The sequence below is a fragment of the Capsicum annuum genome, chromosome 3, assembly GCF_002878395.1.
Source record: "Capsicum annuum cultivar UCD-10X-F1 chromosome 3, UCD10Xv1.1, whole genome shotgun sequence".
NCBI classification, from domain to species: Eukaryota; Viridiplantae; Streptophyta; class Magnoliopsida; order Solanales; family Solanaceae; genus Capsicum; species Capsicum annuum.
Window position 1 is genome coordinate 94397483 of NC_061113.1, and position 19682 is coordinate 94417164.

Below are 19682 nucleotides of genomic sequence, written 5' to 3' on the forward strand. Positions count from 1 at the left end.
ACTAGTGATTAAATACATAATGACTTATATTAGATTCATCCGATAGGAAAGAAGGTCCTAGCCAACATAAAACATAATACTTCATTGATATTTAATCTCGATAATCATGGGAATAACCCACATCACCAAATAAATTTTTCTTGCATGTTTTTCTCTTTTGGTTGAAAACCTTTAATATCTCTTCTCGTGTACGCTTATTCAGAAAATTTATACACAATACATTGAGTAAATTTCAATGACTCAAATAAAAGACCACTTTTTTCGATCCTATTTATTAATCATAATTCTCAACTCATGTACTTATATAATATCACATGTACAAAACTTTAAATTTTAATGATTTCAAATAAATAAATCACTTTTTTGATAGTTGTTTATTAATAAAAAATTTTAAATATATATATATATATATATAAAGACACACACACCTGATCATATAATTAAAGTCCATTGATCAAAATCAAGCCAATTCCCATTGGCTCAAAGCTAACAAGAAAAGGTAAACCAACTCTGAAGCCAACTTTGCCGCTACAAGAAAATTATAGCCAAATTTGACATTCTTTTCTTTTACCCTTTAACTAGTGAAATAGTCCATGCTTTGTGTGGTTATAAATAACATAAATAAAAAATTAGATTATTATAAATTTATTAAAGATAATAGTAGAAAATTTTCATGAATATGCTTATAATAATCAATTATTACATAAATTGTTAAATTATAAATATAAATAATTGCATGTGTTATGTATGAGTGACTTCTATCCATCAATATTTATCTCAAAGAGAGTGTGTAAATTTCATGCATAAATTTTTTAAATAAATAGTAACACAACGTGTATTATTTGTCTATTCAATTACATTTCTATTATCTAATTTATTTGCTTTTCTTATATTATTTTTTTTTACTGTTGTTTCTTTTTTCTTCTTAACTTTTATTTCTTAATGTCTATCTCTAAAATTGTCCTACCTCAAATAAGCTTGTTTTTTTCTTCTCAAATGTTAATTATTTTAAATTATCAATATTAATTATGATAAATATCACATGTCATGATTTTAAATTCTTTTTAAAAAGGAAGAGAAAGTTAAAGACCTTACGTTTTTAAGTCTCATTAGATGAATCAAAAGAACGTTTAATATATTAGTGAGCAGTACTAATAGCCTAATAGTGAACCTTTTTTTTTTTTGCAAAATCTTTTCAGTTAATTAATGACAATTGGCTGTTTTTTGTAAAATCATATAATGATTATCTATCATGCAATTTTGGAATGTATATACCTGGAGAAATATGTAAAAGGCAAGAACAAAATTATATAATTTTAAACAACCTTAATTTTTATACATGAAGCATATAAATCGTGATGAACCATCTCTTCGCTCACTTTCATTGTTTAGTTATATTATTTGTAATATCACTACCTAAATCTAAATAAAAAAAATTATTAAACAACTATATACCATCTTTGATAAATCCAACAAATGCTTAGCTTTATAGCTATAATAGATATGTACAGATGAATAAATTATATATCGCTACCTTGTCGATGTTTTTCATAAGGATAGAAATAAATTGTCTTTATGCTCAAAATGAGAAATAGTAATCTCATATGATTCAGTCAAAATTCTTTTCAGTAATTTTTTTGCTCAAGCTTAAGGGTTTGTTGTGAGTCTCCCAAGTCAAATCACCTACAAAACACAACAGTTTTAAGGATAGAGAAAGACAAATCACACTTATACTAATTAATAAGCAGTACAGAGAAAGAAATTATTTAGAATTTACTAATAGATTAGAGAAACTAATCAAGATTGCAAGTGATAACAAAATCCTAACGAAAAAAATAATTTTCATATACGTACTTAGAGGAATAAGATCTCCCTTCAGAAACTAAAAGTCAACTCTGATGCGTACCTTTCTTTACTTGACATATACATTAAAAATTCTATATGAAACTCATGCATTGTAGAACATGAAAAAAAGTTTATGTTTTATTACCTACCTTTCCCTTCAAAGAATTGAAACTCATTGTTGGATTTTACTAACTTTCATGTTGTTTATATATTTGTTCTTATAAGATATAAATTTTCTTGACTTTCAATATTAGTTAATATAATTAAGAGAATTAGAGGAGTGAATTTTGAATTCCTTCAATATAAAAAAAAAAAGGCAAAAAAATGCAAAATCTTCACTGTTAAGGGGAAAACGTTGTTGCTGTTATGAATGTATTTACATTATAGTGAATGTTTATCAAGAATATAGATAAGATCTATCAAGATCTATTTGATATCTATTAGGATATAAAGTATCTTTTAGATAGAAATTAGGAGTATTTTTTCCTATAAATAGATGAATTTTGTTCATTGTATCCTCAATCTTATGATCTGTCATCCATCAAGAGAAATAAAGAAGTCTCCCTCTTCTCTCTCTATTTATTCTTATTGTTATTGCTTTTATATTTCATAAGGTGTTATCAGCACGAGACTCTACCGTCTCAAATTTGAAGGCTAAGGTATTTTTATTTTCTTTTTCATATGGCTAACAATCTTACGAAGTGTGAGTTTGTTGTCCTTCAAAGTTCGGATAAGAACTATATTTCATGGGTGTGGATGCTGAAATCCATTTAGATGTTTTGGGTCTTGGAGATGCCATAAAGAAAGAAAATACAACATCTAGTCAAAATTATGCTAAGGCTATGATTTTCTTGCGTCATCATCTTGACGAAATTCTAAAAATTGAATACTTTACTACTAAGGATCGACTCGTATTATGGAATTGCCTAAAAGAAAGGTTTGACCACTTCAAGATGGTCATCCATCCGAAAGCATGATATGAATGGATGCATCTGAGGTTTCAAGACTATAAGTCTGTTCATGGGTACAATTCTGCCATGTTCAAAATTTTTTCTCAATTGAAATTATGTGGAGAGACGGTCAAAGATGATGATATGATGGAAAACAAGATTTCCAATTTTTATGCCTCGAATGTGTTATTACAGCAGTAATATCAAAGAAAGGTTTTAAGAAATATACTAAACTGAGTTCTCATCTTCTTGTGGATGAACAAAATAACAATTTGTTGATAAAAAATTACAAGAATCGACCTACTGGATCTGCACCATTTCCTAAGATGAATGATGTGCATGATCACCATTCTAGGCATAGAAAAGGTTGCAACCTTAAACGTGAGCATGGGTGTGGTCATGGTCGTGATGACCAAGAAATAAAACCTATTTCTGGTGTTAATCACTCATCGAATAAAAAGAGAAAAGATGAAAACGTGAAGAAATTACTTATTTCCAATGTGGTGGAAAAGGACACTATTCACGTGACTGTATTGCTCTCAAGCACTTGATTAATATTTATCAAGCATCACTAAATAAGAAAAAGAGAAATCCCGAGGCTAACTTTCTCTCTAAAATTAATGTTGACATCACATGCTTGGATGTAGCAGACTTTTTTGAGCACCCTAAAGAAAAGATTGATGACTTGATTGGTGATTGTTCTGTAATAATGGAAGAATAAATGATTTTAAATTTTTTTATTGTTTATAAGAGTTAGTGAATAAAAATCATGTAAAAGTAGTTGTTTCCATAAGTATTAATTTTTTATTAGTATTAATTAGTTTAATTATATTATTGTTGTTTACTATTGAACTGAATTGAATTTCAATTTTGTCATTATTTATTGAAAAAGAAAAAAGAAATAAAGAAGTCTCCCTCTTCTCTCTCTATTTATTCTTCTTGTTATTGCTTTTATATTTCATAATACGTTATCAGCATGAGTCTCTAATCACCGCACAATGCTAAACAACTGTTTTTCATCCGCAAGCATGATAATTTGCTCGGCATAAATAGATTACTTAAGTACTTGATTAATGAACTGGCAGCTAGCAATTAATAGGGAAATAAATTTTAAGTTGTAGAATTGAATAAACATGCACTTTGGTATTTCTTAATGACATTATAATCATACAAGTTTATTCACTACTTTGTCTATTGTCCTCTTCTTTAAGGTATTAGATAAGCTTCATTCTAGTTGATCCTCTCTTCTTTTAGTACCAATCTGACCATTTATTAATATTGAGGAAATTTAGAAAAAATTCATAATTGATGACAGATTGTTATGTTTGATCTCGGATAAATATGTGTTATACTAATTTGTATTGATTTAGCAGTTTAATTACATATTGAGGCTCAAGGATGAGTCTCTTTTTATATTGGCCTATTATGCCATTATTGATTGAGGGTAAGACGTTGGATTCAAGTTTTATCGCAACGAGAGGGCAATACATTAGGCTTAAGTCCTGATACATTGATGCACTATAATGATAAGTTATTGGGTTCAAGTCCCATTGATTTATGCCTAAGAAGCTTTTATATGGGTAAGACGTTGTGTTTGAATATCAATGCACCATATTGATGATATTATGATGGCTAAGTCAAAATAATGTGTATTTGGTGAAAAGTATGTGATACACTCCATTCCATAAATTGAATGTGGTAGCAATATATGATAAGTCTGAAAGATGACAATTTGCTCCATTCTTGAAGTAAATGTGGTAGCAATATATGGTATACTCTGAACGATATGTATGCCTCGATGTTCTTATGAAGTAGCAATATCATGAAAGGGGTTATAAGCTATTAGAATTTGATAAGATTAAGGCCCGATTATATTCCTTCCTGGGGAATGAGAAGTTTATTAATGCAAATATGCACTTGATTATGTTGGTATCATAATTCACCTCCGAAAAAAGACGAATAATTGAGAAGAGTTATTTTTAAATCTACTTCTAAAGTAGCAAATCTAAAATTTGTTCATATAATAGTAAATCTGAAATTTACTAAAGTAGAAGGTACATGTCATGGTAAACTTAGAGTTTGCTAGAATAAAAGTTCATCAAATTGACATGAATGATTGCGACATCTCAAAGATGTGCACACTGAGTATTTAAAATATATTGAAGAATTATAAAATATCTTCATTACTTTAATGTTGCCTGTTATCATGATAAGTTGGTTGGACCAACTAATGTTGAGATTGGATCCCCTTAAAATCTAAAAATTATAAAAGGTGAATATGGGCCCGTTCACCTATCATGTGATATGTTGAAAAGATGCATCAATAAGATGATCACATGTACATTTATTGTTAACTTGCATTTTGACATTCATAAAGTTGCTTTCTCAATAAAATTGAGTTAAGAGCATAACTTTCATTTTGTGTAATAAAGACAATTCATCTTAGTGATGATGATTTGGCATGGAATGCCTTCAATAAATAGCTGAACCAATGCTAATGAGAATAAAAACATCATGTGTTGGTTTGAAATATTATATAAAAAAGTACTTGTATGAATCACATCAATAAATTATGATTAATTTTTTCTCAAAGTTGGTTCTGAGTCAAGAATCCCACATTGTTCATCTAATTGTTTTGATGTGTGGGATACAATTAATAAATATACCATGATGCATAAAGATTGATCCCTCAAAGAAGATGGAGGATGTATGTTAGATTTCCTAACATAAGGGGGAGATTATAGCACCTATGAAATATGTTAGGAATTATCATCACATACTCATTCAAAAGATAATTCAAGTCAAATGCCGAAAGCATATGATATTTAAGATATAAATGCTCCTATTTTGTGTCCCTAAAGGATAAAGTCTATGCATGCATGAAATGTCGTAGACCAATCGATTTCAAATGAAATAATTCTTGAAAGGGATAAGGAGCAAAAAATTATAATAAGAATGCAATGTGCTCTTGAAGAGCCTATGACATAACTTCATAAAACCTTATGAGAGGTTCATGCACCTGAAAATAATAAAGTGATGATATCTCAAAATGTTGTGTCACACAGTGAAACGATACAAAATAAAATACCATTAATATCATGGTGTCACATGTGATGCCATTAATATCTACGTTTATTTAAGCATGTTGATGCAAAAACATTTATCAAGTGACACAAAAGGATGTATTTTGGTAAGTGTAAATTTTATTTGATTTTTAGTCCAGACATTTGAAGAAGTCACACATGAAATAATGAATATTGTCATTTGACAAAAATCTATATGAAAAATCCTAATGAATTCAAAATGCTTGAAGAATAAAAGTTTCTGAGAAAATTGTTTATTATCCTTATAAGGGATAAATTAATGGTTTGAAAATTATTGAAACTTTTGGAGAGTTTTCTAAAGCAATAAGATTATTTGCTGAAATGAGAAACATACCAAATTGGATTGATCCTGAAGTTCCATATCTTAGTCCAATTAATATACTAATGTATCTTACAAATACTACAAGGCCTGATCTTGTTTTTTCGGTAAATTTGTTCGCAAGATATAGTTCTGCTTCTACTAGTAAACATCAAAATAGGATAAAAGACATGATCTTATTTTATTCTAAAGATTGTACTCCTGATCTTGTTGCTTATGCTGATGCTGGGCATTTATTTAACCCGCATAAATCTCGGTCTCAAACATGCAATATGTTCACATGTGGGGACATTGTCATATCTTGTAGATATATAAAGCAGTCTATCTAGCCACTTCATTGAACCATGCTAAGATAATAGCTATTTATGAAGCTAGCCAAGAATGTGTATGGTTAAGGTCCATGATACATATCATTCAAGAAAAATGTGGTTTGAAATATGAAAACGCACACACAGTTATATATGAAGATAATGCATCATGCATAGCACAACTTAAGGGAGGATTCATAAAAAGAGATAGAACGAATAACATTTCGCCAAAGCTCTTCTATACACATGAGCTCTAAGAGAATGGTAATATTAACGTACAACAAATTCGTTCAAGTGACAATGTGGCTAATTTATTCACCAAGTCTCTTTCAACTGCTACTTTTGAGGAGATGATGCACAAGATCGGGATGCAAATGTGTAAGGATGTTCTCATTAGGGGGAGTTAATATGCATTGTAATATTTTTCCCTTACGAGGTTTTGCCCCACTGGATTTTTCTTGTAAGGTTTTTAATGAGGCAGCCTATATGTGTATTGTTAGAGATGTGTACTCTTTTTCCTTCACTAGATTTTCTTTCACTTGGTTTTTTCTAGTAAGGTTTTAATGAAGTACATTATCTATCAATTAGACATTCAAGGGGGTAGGAATGTATTTACATTATAGTAAATGTCTATCAAGAATATTAATAAGATCTATCAAGATCTATTTAATAACTATTAGGATATGAAGTATCTTTTAGAGAGAAACTAGGAGATTTTCCCCTATAAATGGAGGGGTTTTGTTCATTGTATCTTCAATCTTATGATCTCTCACCCATCAAGAGAAATAAATAAGTCTCCCTCTTTTCTCTCTATTTATTCTTCTTGTTATTACTTTTATATTTCATAACACTTGCAGTCTACAACCAAAAGGTGAAAATAATAAGAACTAGTAATGTTACGTTTTGCATTATAAATGATATCTAATTTAATGAAAATGACTTTTGAGCTACCTAAACTAAAAAATAAATGAATAATTAAGAGAATGTAATTCAAGAATTATTTTTCAGATTTTCTAGTAAATCATATACTTAAAAACATTTAATAAAAATGTCAAAAATTTGAGAAAAAAGATAAATGTCATTCTTGTCTTTAGAAGTATGCCACATCATCACTCATATTATTTCCCTTTTATATTATATATAGATTCTGGGACTCTAGAATATTTTTTTAATTGCCACATCACTACAACCAAAAGCCAATGGAAATCACGTTGAAGGTCGCAAGTGTTATCACCGCCACTTAGTTTTATGTCATGTCCTTAATTTATTTTCAAATTGATTTTGAACCAATCAAAATTAAAAATAAAGAGCACAAAACATCATCTTGCTGCGTAAACAAAAAGGATCAACAATAGGTGATCCACGCAAGCCAAATTTTCTGCAGTAACCAATCAACTAGACCTTTGATCTTTTCTTTGCAATACCAATACAAAATATATAACATATTCGTGTTCATAAACTTTGTACAATATATATATATATATATATATATATATATATATATATATATATATATATATATATATATATATATATATAGTTATCTATTTAGATGCAAGTAAGGCTCGTGATGCCAATTGTTGAAATATCAAGCATACGCAGCGGAAGCAAATAGACATGATCATTTACATGTAATATAGATAACCAATATAAATACATAATTCTCACAAATGCTACTTAGAAATAATCAAGAATACCTCTTGAAGCGTGAGAAGATATCTTTAAGAGAATCTGTCTATGAGTTTGCAGTCTTCTATAGTGATCTCAAATACACAATCAAACTCTCTCAATACATGGATGGGCAAGTACTAAATAGAATACCCAATTCTTTCTTCTTGTTGTACAATTTCTAGGCTAGAGAAATCCCTATTTATAGAGATAATCTCCCAATCCAAGGAGGAAATGAAAATAGACGTCTATTTCTATTGAAACAAGGACAGGCGGCTCCTTTTCCTATAAAAAATAGGATTCTGAGTTCTAGTGTAATAAGGGCACTATAGGGACCACAAAATTAATTATTGATTCGCCCTATTATAGAAATAATTCAAAATACCAATTTGAATTATTCTTACCATAACAAATTATAAATTATTTCATTAAAAATTTGTAATTTCACTCCTTTATTTCTATTTTGAAATTCCCCATTAAAAACTTATAAATTTCCCATGCTAAAATTACAGATACTAATCAATAAATTCAATTACTGATGAATTTAATATAATGATTAATTTCCATTAGAGAAATGCTTAACTTATTTCATATGTCGGATATATAAATTCATCGATCGGGTTTACACATGAAAACTTATAAGCTTCTCATAAAAGGAGTATCATCAATCTCTATACTAAGACATGGATTCCATCAACTAACTTATTATTTCACCAATACATACTACTATCAACCAACCTACCAGGAATATTGAACCCATCTCTATAATAACCCATACTTTTCCTAGCTCAGTTTAACCCCTAGAATGTCAAGGATCAACTTTAAAAATGAATAACTCTTGACACATATAGAATTTTCAAGCTCTAGACCCACCATTATGTAGATAATTGGCTCAGCTTTCCAATATACCAATTTCACATTAATCCTATACTCGGTTGAGAAGTTATGGCTTTTTTAGTAAAATAGTATGGCATTTCTACAGGCACCGCGTAGTGGTGAAGGACCAAATCGGTTTCCAATTTTCTGAAGTTGATTTTTAAAAAGGTAGTTTAGTCTTTTCCTAAGTTTCAATTCATGAATAACACTGAATTAATCCTATTCTAACCATTATATGCTTACTTTTCATTAAATTTCTCTCAAAGAAACCCTAGAACATCAAAACTTAATTTCCAAGGAAAATTAAGATGATCAAGAATCCATCTTCAAGAGCACAAATAGGAATCGAAAATCAAGTGTTATCATAAATTAAGGTATCTGGGTTTTTTCAACAAGGATAATCCTTTCATCATTATGCCTAAAAATAATTTTTGAAGATAATTTTACATGAATTTTGAATTAGAATTTATACCCACTATTGCTATTTTCAAGATTATGAGATTTCAAGTGAATTAGATGTTGAATTGCATGACTACTTTCGTATTTTCATGTGTATTGTAGAAATTTCCAGATTTTGAATTGAATTACCAATATTTACATTATCAATCATGAACATTATGATGTTTTGACATGAATTTGAAACATGCATTATTAATCCCTAGTTTGTATGATGATATTTCAGGAATGGCTACATTTTAAGCATACCGTGATTTGTTATATTAAGATTTTGAACAAAGATTTGATCCTTTGATCACAACTTAGATATAGAGTCCACTTTATAGATTTAGCTACAGTTTAAGTAAACAGATTTACAAGAGGTTTTCATTGTAAACCCTTATATTAGTTTTAAAAGTGGATTCCAATAGAATGAGCATACAGATTAAAGGAAGTAGTATTTATCACCGAGTCAGGTATGTTTACATGCCCCAGAACTACGAGCCAATGTAGGTTCAAATTTTCAAATTAATTCTATTTCTATATAGATGATATATACAGATGTGATCACTTAGATTAGGTTATACTCCTTGACAAAAGTATGACACCTCTCTCCAATGTGAGGTTTTCCCATAAGGGAACTAGACGTTAGACACTATGATAGCTCACATGGTGTATGTCAATTAGAAAAACCTCCCTAGTAGAAAAAACTACAGAATAAACATAATAGAATAACTTTTAGAAAACTAAGTGTAAAGGCTCACAGATTTATTCTGATATTGCTTTACATGTGACATTAGCTATGAGATTTCAAATTTAAAATTATAGATATAAAGATGAGTCTTTTCTACACTTAGGCAGCATGATTTAAAGATATAATACAAGTATAACTTTTAGAAACTAAATGTTATGACTCACTAGACCTACGCAACATGTTTTGCTATTCATGATTATGAATTTTAGTTTTCAGATATTTCAGCTTATGTGAGTCATTTACATTTAGCATGCATTCTTTTATAAATTTATAATAATATTGAGATATTGATTTACTTATGCATTCACCCCCATATAGTTAGTACAATCCAGAAGTAGTGATCCACATATATGTTTATGTGCTAAATTATCTTATAATGTAGGTTCAGGTGCTCAGTTTTAGTAGTGTGAGTGATTTTGAGCATCTACATCTACATCCCGATAGTTGGTGAGTCCTCATAGTTCAAGGACTTGGTTATTCAATTTTTTAGCTTATTAGTTTAGACGATTCAGTATTTTTAAATAGTTTGAGTCAGCTGGGGGTTTATCCCAGTGACTATCTAGCATTAGTACTAGAGGTTTGTCAGACTGCTAGGTATGTTATAGATTTCCAATATTGATTGATCAGACTCTTGAGCTCAGCTATTATATTTGGATAGTTTCATCTTAGCCCATATAGAATTTTATATTTTAGCTTGATTATATATCTATACTTCCCTGTTATGAGTTTCAGTTTTAGTATATGGATTACAGGGTTAGCTTAAGGCTACTTGTAGTCTTGAGCGCTATGTGATATCTCGAGACCTATTTTTGGGGCGTTACAAACTTGGTATCAGAGCCTAAAGTTATAAGAGTCCTAGGGAGTTAGATAAGCCGTTTTACATAGAGTCTTGATCATGTGTGTGAAGCATGCCACATTTATAAGCAAGAGGCTACGAGACCTTTTTAGGAATTTATCTCTATCTTTCATGATCTATCGTACTTACAGTACCTCTATCTGCTTTTAACTCATTCTCTTACGTGATAGTTTAATATGACTCCTCGTCGATCTAATACCCATAAAAATAATAACCAGCCACCCTAGCCTGGTGACCCTCTGAATGAGAATGTATCCCATATTGAATTTTGGGCTGTCTTTCAGGTGTTGACCCAAGCTGTGACTGCTAATATTCAGGACAACCATCAAGTGGTATTCCTACTTTAGTAGAATAGGGATTTAGCAGCAGCTAGAATTTAAGACTTCATGAGAATGAATTCGCCAGAGTTCCTTTGGTCAAAAGCAGGTGAGGACCCACAACTTTATTTAGATAAGGTGAAGAAGATCACCCAGATTATGCATATTTCTGAAGAGGAGAGTGTAGAGTTATCATCCTATAGATTGAAGAATTTAGTGTATGATTAGATGGTCTTGTGGAAGAATAGTAGAGGTGAGAATGCAGCTCCATGAGTTGGCAGGTATTTCAGGATGCTTTTCTAGATAGGTTCTTTCTGCATGAAATAAGAGAAGCTAAAGTAGAAGAGTTTATGAACCTGAGAAAGGTCTTAATGAAAATGAAATAGTACTGCCTTAAGTTCAACTAGTTTTCTAAGTATACCCCTGATACGATAGTTGACCCTAGGGTAAGTATGAGTAAGTTTGTTACTGGAGTATCTGGTTTGTAGTTAAGGAGTATAGGATTGCCATGATTATTGGGGACATGGATCTTGCTAGTTGATGATTCATGCTTAATAGATTAAGAAAAAAAATTAAAGAGAAGTGAGGGGGGAAATAAGAAGGCTAGAACAGAGCAGTTTGAGTATAGCCAAACAAAGTATGGAGGGGGAATCATTTGCAGTTTTAGAATCATTCATCTATTCCAGCGCCATCTTAAACTATTGATCCCGCACCCAGAGTGAGGAAAGATCAATGGGGTAAAAATCTAAGTCCAGGTCTCAGAATAGTATGAGTGAAAAACCCATTTATCCTCTATATACTAGGTGTGGTCAGAATTATCTTGGTGAGTGTTTGTTGGGATAGAAAGGTTGTTATGGTTATGGTAAGTTGGGACATAGAATTAAAGAGTATCCATATGCTAAGCAGGGAAACAGGGATGTTCGTCCCCAAACTCAGGCTACTAGCGCACTAGCCCCTCTAGGTCACCCAGTCCCTCCTCAAGGCACGTCATTTAGTACCGGTGGTGGTCAGCGAAAGAATCAATATTATGCTTTACCATCCCATCAGGAGCAGGAGTATTCACTAGATGTTGTTACTGGTATGCTTCGTGTCTTTCATCTTGATGTTTATGTGTTGTTAAACCCTGGGTCAATTTTCTCTTATGTGACCCCATTAGTTGCAGTAAATTTTGAAATAGGTCCTAAAATGATTCCTAATCCCTTCTTGGCTTCTACCCTAGTGGGTGAGTCTATTTTTGCCAAATAGATCTATAGAAAGTGTCCTATCACTGTCCTTCATAAAATCATGTTAGCAAATTTAATAGAGTTAGATATGGTCGACTTTGACCTTATTCTTTGTATGGATTGGCTCTATTCCTGTTATGCATTCTTAGATTGTCTCACTCGAGTGGTAAAGTTTTGTTTTCCAGATTAGCTAGTCTTTGAGTGGGAAGGTAATTCAGTGTCTCCTAAGAGTCATTTCATATCATATCTTAAAGCCAGAAAGTGGATATCAATACGGTGTATCTATCATCTAGTTCGAGTCAAAGGTACTACATTTGAGACTCCAACAACTCAATTAGTTTGTGTAGTCAATTAGTTTCCTGATGTTTTTCTCAAAGATTTGCCAGGGGTACCTCATGATAGGGAAATAGAATTCGGTATAGACCTTTTTCTAGATACTCAGCCTATCTCTATTCCTCTATTTTGTATGGCTTCAGCTGAGCTTAAGGAGTTAAAAGAACAACTTAAAGACCTCTTAAATAAAGGTTTTATAAGGCCTAGTGTATCTCCATGAGGCACTCCCATCCTATTTGTGCAAAAGAAAGATGATTCTTTGCGAATTTGCATTGACTATTGTTAGCTGAATAAAGTCATAGTAAAAAACAAATATCCTCTTCCTAGGATTGATGACTTATTTGATCAGCTCTAGGATGTAAGTTATTTATCCAAGATAGACCTTCGATCCGGCTATCATCATCTTAGAATAAGGGAATGTGATATCCCAAAGACAGATTTCAGAACCTGTTATGGTCATTTCGAGTTTCTAGTTATGTCCTTTGGGTTGACAAATGCCCAATCAGCCTTCATGGATTTGATGAACATAGTGTTCAAATAGTATTTGGACATCTTTGTCTTAGTCTTTATAGATGATACTCTTGTATATTCGCATAGAGAGGATGATCATGCAAACCACCTTAGAATTGTGTTGCAAACTCTTAGGAATCACCAGTTGTTCACCAAATTTAGCAAATGTGAATTTTGACTAAGGTTAGTATCTTTCCTCGGTTATATTATTTGCAGTGATAGTATTAGAATTGATCCCCAAAAGACATAAGAAGTAAGAAACTGGCCTAGACCAATTTCTCTATCAAAGGTCAGAAGTTTCTTGGGTTTAGATAGATATTACAAGCATTTTATTGAGGGTTTTTCTTCTATTACATCCCCGATGTCTATATTGACCCAAAAGAAAGTTAAGTTTTAGTGGTCAGATTCCTGTGAGAAGAGTTTTTAGGAGTTGAAGACTCACTCACTTCAGCCCTAGTTTTAGTATTACTTGATAGTACAGATGGTTTTGTTGTATATTGTGATGCTTCTAGAACCGGTTTGGGTTGTGTTTTGATGCAGAGAGGTAAGGTTATAGCCTATGCCTCTAGACATGATCTTGGGTGTATTTATACGCCTAAGCACCATAATTTATCCATATTTTAGCTATGTTTAGAGAACAAAGTGCCTAGTTTCTTATGTTTTTACTCTACTTCTATGTAATTGAGTGAACCGATGTGATCAGCATGATTTTAGGTATTAATGAGGTAGATGAAGACATTATAGGACTATGGAATGCGGATGGCATATGACACAAGAGAGAGTAGCAATCTGGACCAAATGTGGTGCCTAGAAACTATGTCCAAGACTAGTTTGTCATTTATAATTAGTTCAGGAACTTAGAAGGTAATTATGAGAGAAAAGATTATTAAAAGGCTTAATGCTGAATTTTTATTCATTATTGAATTATTTTGTATTATTCTGAGAGAGGAGAAAGGTGGCTAAGCTTGAGGAGAGAGAGAAAAACATTTTATCTCTTGCTTTCACTATTCGCACACCAAGATCATCTTCTAGTTTTTGGTATGACAAATATTTCTATTGTGATTTTCATTTTATTCATGAGTAGCTAAGTTTATTAGTTAGGGTTATGGAAGCCTTTTAGCATATAATCTATCACTTTGGGTTTTGAATTCATTATGCATTGACTTGTTTATATCATACTCTCTTCGCTTATCTTGAATTTTGGTGGTTGCAAACATAGCGGATATGCCTTAAATGCAACTTGTTCGAAAGAAAGGTTGTTCGAAAAAGAGAGTAGTGACAAGAAAATAGGATTACCAACTCCTATTTCATAAGTTAATGCCTTAGCAGGATTAACTACTTGGAGATTTCATATTATTTTTGGTGAACACTTTTGATTCGAAAGAACTGAAGTGAATTAGCCCTTGATGGTTGAGAAACACTAGGATGATGTTATTAAATACAATACGTTTATCTGTAAGCACGATGCATGTATGAATTCAGAAAGCCATTAGTTAGTAAGTATTGAAAATGACAAGGTGGACATAACCCTAGCTTGCTATTTCTCTGAATTTGAATACTACTACACATATTTCATCTTGTCAAACTGAAACCACCAATTTGTGAACTGAATCAAATCCCCCTATTTATTTTATGAAAGCAAATGATTAAAAGTCAACTAATCTGTATATAACTTAATTAACACTATATTTTCTGTGGGATTCGACCCCAACCTAGTTGGGTTATATATTTGACAATGACCGTTTACTCTCTCGTAAGAGAGATATAATTTGAGCGTTATCAAAAATGGCATCGTTGCCAGGAAATACAGTTGTCGATTGAGTTTATGTGTGTTAATTAACTGCTAGTCAAGTTTCTTAATTTTACGTTTAAGAGTGTTGGTTTGGAATTTTAGCCTACTTGCTTGAATTCAAACTTGTAAATATTTGTTTTTAGTTTTCTTTTATTTTTTGTGTTAGGTAGATTTTTATTTTAGTTTACTTATTACTATGGCATCGTGGAATGAACATGAGCTTGGTGGTTGGAAGTCTTATCTTGATGATCCATGTCTATATTGTGATGGACCTCACTTTTGGCAAGATTGTAGATATGCTCCCCGGGGAGAGATATGTGCACCATCTCTATCCTATCGGGAGAATGATTGTTCTTTATGTGGTGGTCAAGATGGACATTGGAGTGATTGCCCCAATGTATCCTCCCCCCATTGCGCTAACCCACATTCTAGTTCTTTTCCTGAGTTTAACAGGTCTTATGGTCAAGAAAAGAAAGAACGAAGCACCGGAAGGAGTGGCATTGAATCTATGTTTCAATGAATGTTAGATCTCCAGGAAGAAACATACGATATCGTATATGATATACATCAAGGCATGAGGTCAATCATTCATGAGGAGATGGATATAGAGGTCAATCATTCAAAGCACTCTTCTATAATATACTTAGATGATATCTTGTCAGTGGAATCATTTAACATAATGGAAGAGTGTGAAGATGAGGAGCTAGAACCCTATATTGATGTTGAGCAACCCACAGTGACTTCCCAACCAACTGAACCAACCATTAGAGATGATGCCAAGATTGAGGACTTGGTGCTAGAGGTAAAAGAAGAAACCAAGAAAATCTTTAATAAAGACTCTAGCCCAATTCCAAGAGAAGATGTCGAGAAGGTAAGTAAAAATTAGTGTGTAGTAGATACTGTAAATTTTGAAGTAGAATTAGTTGGGCCTCACTCAAAGCATTTTTCCACATTATGTTTAGATGATATCTTATCCGTGGAATCATCTAAAATAGTGGAAAGTGTGAAGATGAGGACCAAGAATCCTATATTCTTTATTTTACACTTGATAAGCAACATTAAAACATACCTCAGTTTAAGACCGAGTTGTTTACCATGCATCATCCATTACTTGATTTCTTAATTTCTACACCACCCCCGTATAAGCGAGGCAAAAAGATGGATGCGATGTTGGGTGTGAAATTTATATCCTCAAGGTGGAGGAAAAAGTTGATTAGGTCGTGCCATGACACTAAATTAGGCGTTTAGTGGGAGGAAACCCATCCTTCTAATCATTTTTGTTGTTTTTGATTAAGTGTAGGTGTATGAAGTACTAAGGAGATAATTGGTACCAAAGTCGATTTTGAATTGAGCCACAGCAAAGGTGGTAAGTTTAGGAGTAATGGGAACACTACAGGTAAATTGGAATAGTCAATTGTTAAGGCTCGAGTCATGATTTGTATTAGAGTTGTGCCCCGAATTATGTTAATTCGACCCCAAAATTTTTGCGGTGCGACTTATTTTTGTGACTTTCAATGAGGTCTGTGGTGGTAGCGTAGGGATCGGGCCAAAACTATGCAATGCATAATATGCCGCACACCTTGATGTGTTCGATAAATTATGCGTCGCACACTTTAACATGTACGCTAAGATATGCATCGTACACCTAGCCGTGTATGCCCATGCCTTAAGTCTGCGATACCTTATGCGATGCATACCTTGATGTCTGCGATAGGTAATGCGTCGCCCACTTCTCCACATAGACTCGCTATTCCAACTATGCGACAACATATGTGATGCACACTTTGAGATGTGTGATAAGATGTGCATCGCACACTTAGTCCAAATAAGTCTAAAACTCGACTTCTAACTTTAACTTGGGTCAACTTGACCCAGATTTTCATTCTTCAAATAGACTTCACACCCTAAATGCCCAAATTCATCCTTATTTTACCCTTAAGCCGCCTAATATTAAGCTCTCACCATTCTCTTTGTCCTTCACTAATCTTCCATCTTCTAGGTACGTTTTACTTTTTCAATCCTTAGTTATTGTGACTCTATGTTATAGTTAATTGATTTCTTAAGGATTATGAATTAAATTCTTGCCATGGTGATATTTTGGAAGTGATGGCGTTTTGTATATCTTAATATGGTTGAAAGTGTAGGGCATAATTTTGTTCAAAAAGATGTTTCATTGAAATAGAATTGGGGGAATTGAAGTGACTTAATTATATTGTGACTAATGTTGATGCACTATGTCAAAGTGTATGTTGGCGAAGTCTGAGTACCCGACAATAACACTTATTGGTAGATACTAACAAATTAAGTGTGGGGTGGTGACTTCATCACCCTCATCTTAATAATAATTAGTTTCATTATGTATGGCTGACATGGATGAAATGATGAACACAAGAAAAATGGCTCTGATGATAATCTCAATGCAGGTGGCATGACTCCTACTGTGGATGAGGAGTACTACTAGCCAGGTTCTTTATCTTATTATTTGTACTGGTACAGTGCTGAGCTTGATTGTGGGGTGGATGGTTACTTTGCTACTTGTTTTGTAAGAAAATAGTACCTTCTCCTTAGCATTCTTCTATGATAGGATTAGTTATTTTGTTTATTTTGTTTCTTGTTAGATGTTTATTGTATTTAGTCATAATTAGGTGTCTTTCTCGATGATGGATGGATGACGACCGTCTTAAGAGAAAATTAGTCATTTAATTGTTTGTAGCTATTCTTGTGGATCACATGACATTATAACATAAGTATGTGATGGATCATTACGTTTGAAACACCTAGGCTCTAGTTGTGACTCTTGTTATGATTGTTGGTTTTATTTGAATTCATGTAATTGTTGGGTTGAGAATCTATAATGCTTCTAATTGAGTTGACCATGTGCCATGAGTATGTAAGACTGTTGTGTATTCTTTATTGCAATTGACGCTAGAACTTGCTTGGTGTGTGTGCAAAGCGAAATAAAGATTGTGAGTTTAGGAGATAATTTAGGCATTTCTTTGATAGCCATTGTTCATACCTTCTTTTGACCTACCTTTGTACATTTTCTTAGCTAGCCCCGTTGAGCCTTTAGCTTGTTCTTTTGTTAGCCTCATGTGTAGCCTATTCCGTTCTTTAATAGACCATAATTTGATCCAAAAGCTCCTAAGCTCTTTAATGTAAAATCAATTTGAGTTAGGAGTTTGACAATTAGAGGAAAAAAGTGAAATTGATGCCCCAAAGTCTAGTTATTGGCGTGTGAAATTGATGTGGTTGGGAGTAGCAAAAATTGTTGAAAAAGTTCTAAATTTTATCCCGGATATGTTACAATGAAACTGTTTTGGCCCTGGTCCTTCTTGGACATTGTGCACCTCAACTAAGGCAAATCGCTTAAGTTGAGGGTGGCTATTATAGGGGTGCGTAACATGAAAACAGTGCAAAAAAAATATTTGAAAGGGTTGCATACTCCCATCATAGTGTTATTAATTAAGCTTAAGGAGTTGGGGTGAAAAGCAAATTTATGAAGATAGCAGAAGTGGAAATTAGTTGTTAGAGATTGATCTTAATTGCATAATGTAGTGTATTAAAGCGCTTAGGGAAGATAGTCACTATTTCTGGCCAAAATAGTTGTTACCCATCCTTTAGCCTGCATTACAACCCGTAAAAGACCTATTTGATCCTAATCTTAGCATTCTGATATTAGTGGAGTATTACACTGAAGGCAAGCATATGGTCATCAGTTGTAATTTGAGAATTCTTTGTGAGAGTGAGCGCAACTTAATTCTTGTACCCATTTTGTTAGAAATTGCATGATTGTGAGTGATTATGGGTAACTCTCTTGTTGTGAGGGCACATGGTTGATGAAGGTTGGGTAATTTATATGATTTCTTTTCTTGAACGATATACATGAAATTACTAACTTAATGAGTCTATTCTTAAGGGTAGGTTGTATCTAGGAATGATTCCTGAAGCTACTTCTTGTTCATAATTTTTGTGTGAGCCTATTTGATTATCTTGTTTTCCATTGTGGGTGCTAAGGCTTGTGTAGTATGCATAAATAGATATGTTGTTCAAGGACGAACAAAGCTTTAAGTGTGGGGTGGTGATCTTGGGTGTATTTATACGCCTAAGCACCATAATTTATCCATATTTTAGCTATGTTTAGAGAACAAAGTGCCTAGTTTCTTATGTTTTTACTCTACTTCTATGTAATTGAGCTAATCGATGTGATTAGCATGATTTCAGGTATTAATGAGGTAGATGGAGACATTATGGGACTATGGAATGCAGATGACATATGACACAAGAGAAAGTAGTAATCTGGACCAAATGTGGCGCCTAGAAACTATGTCCAAGACTAGTTTGTCATTTATAATTAGTTCAGGGACTTAGAAGGCAATTATGCGAGAAGAGATT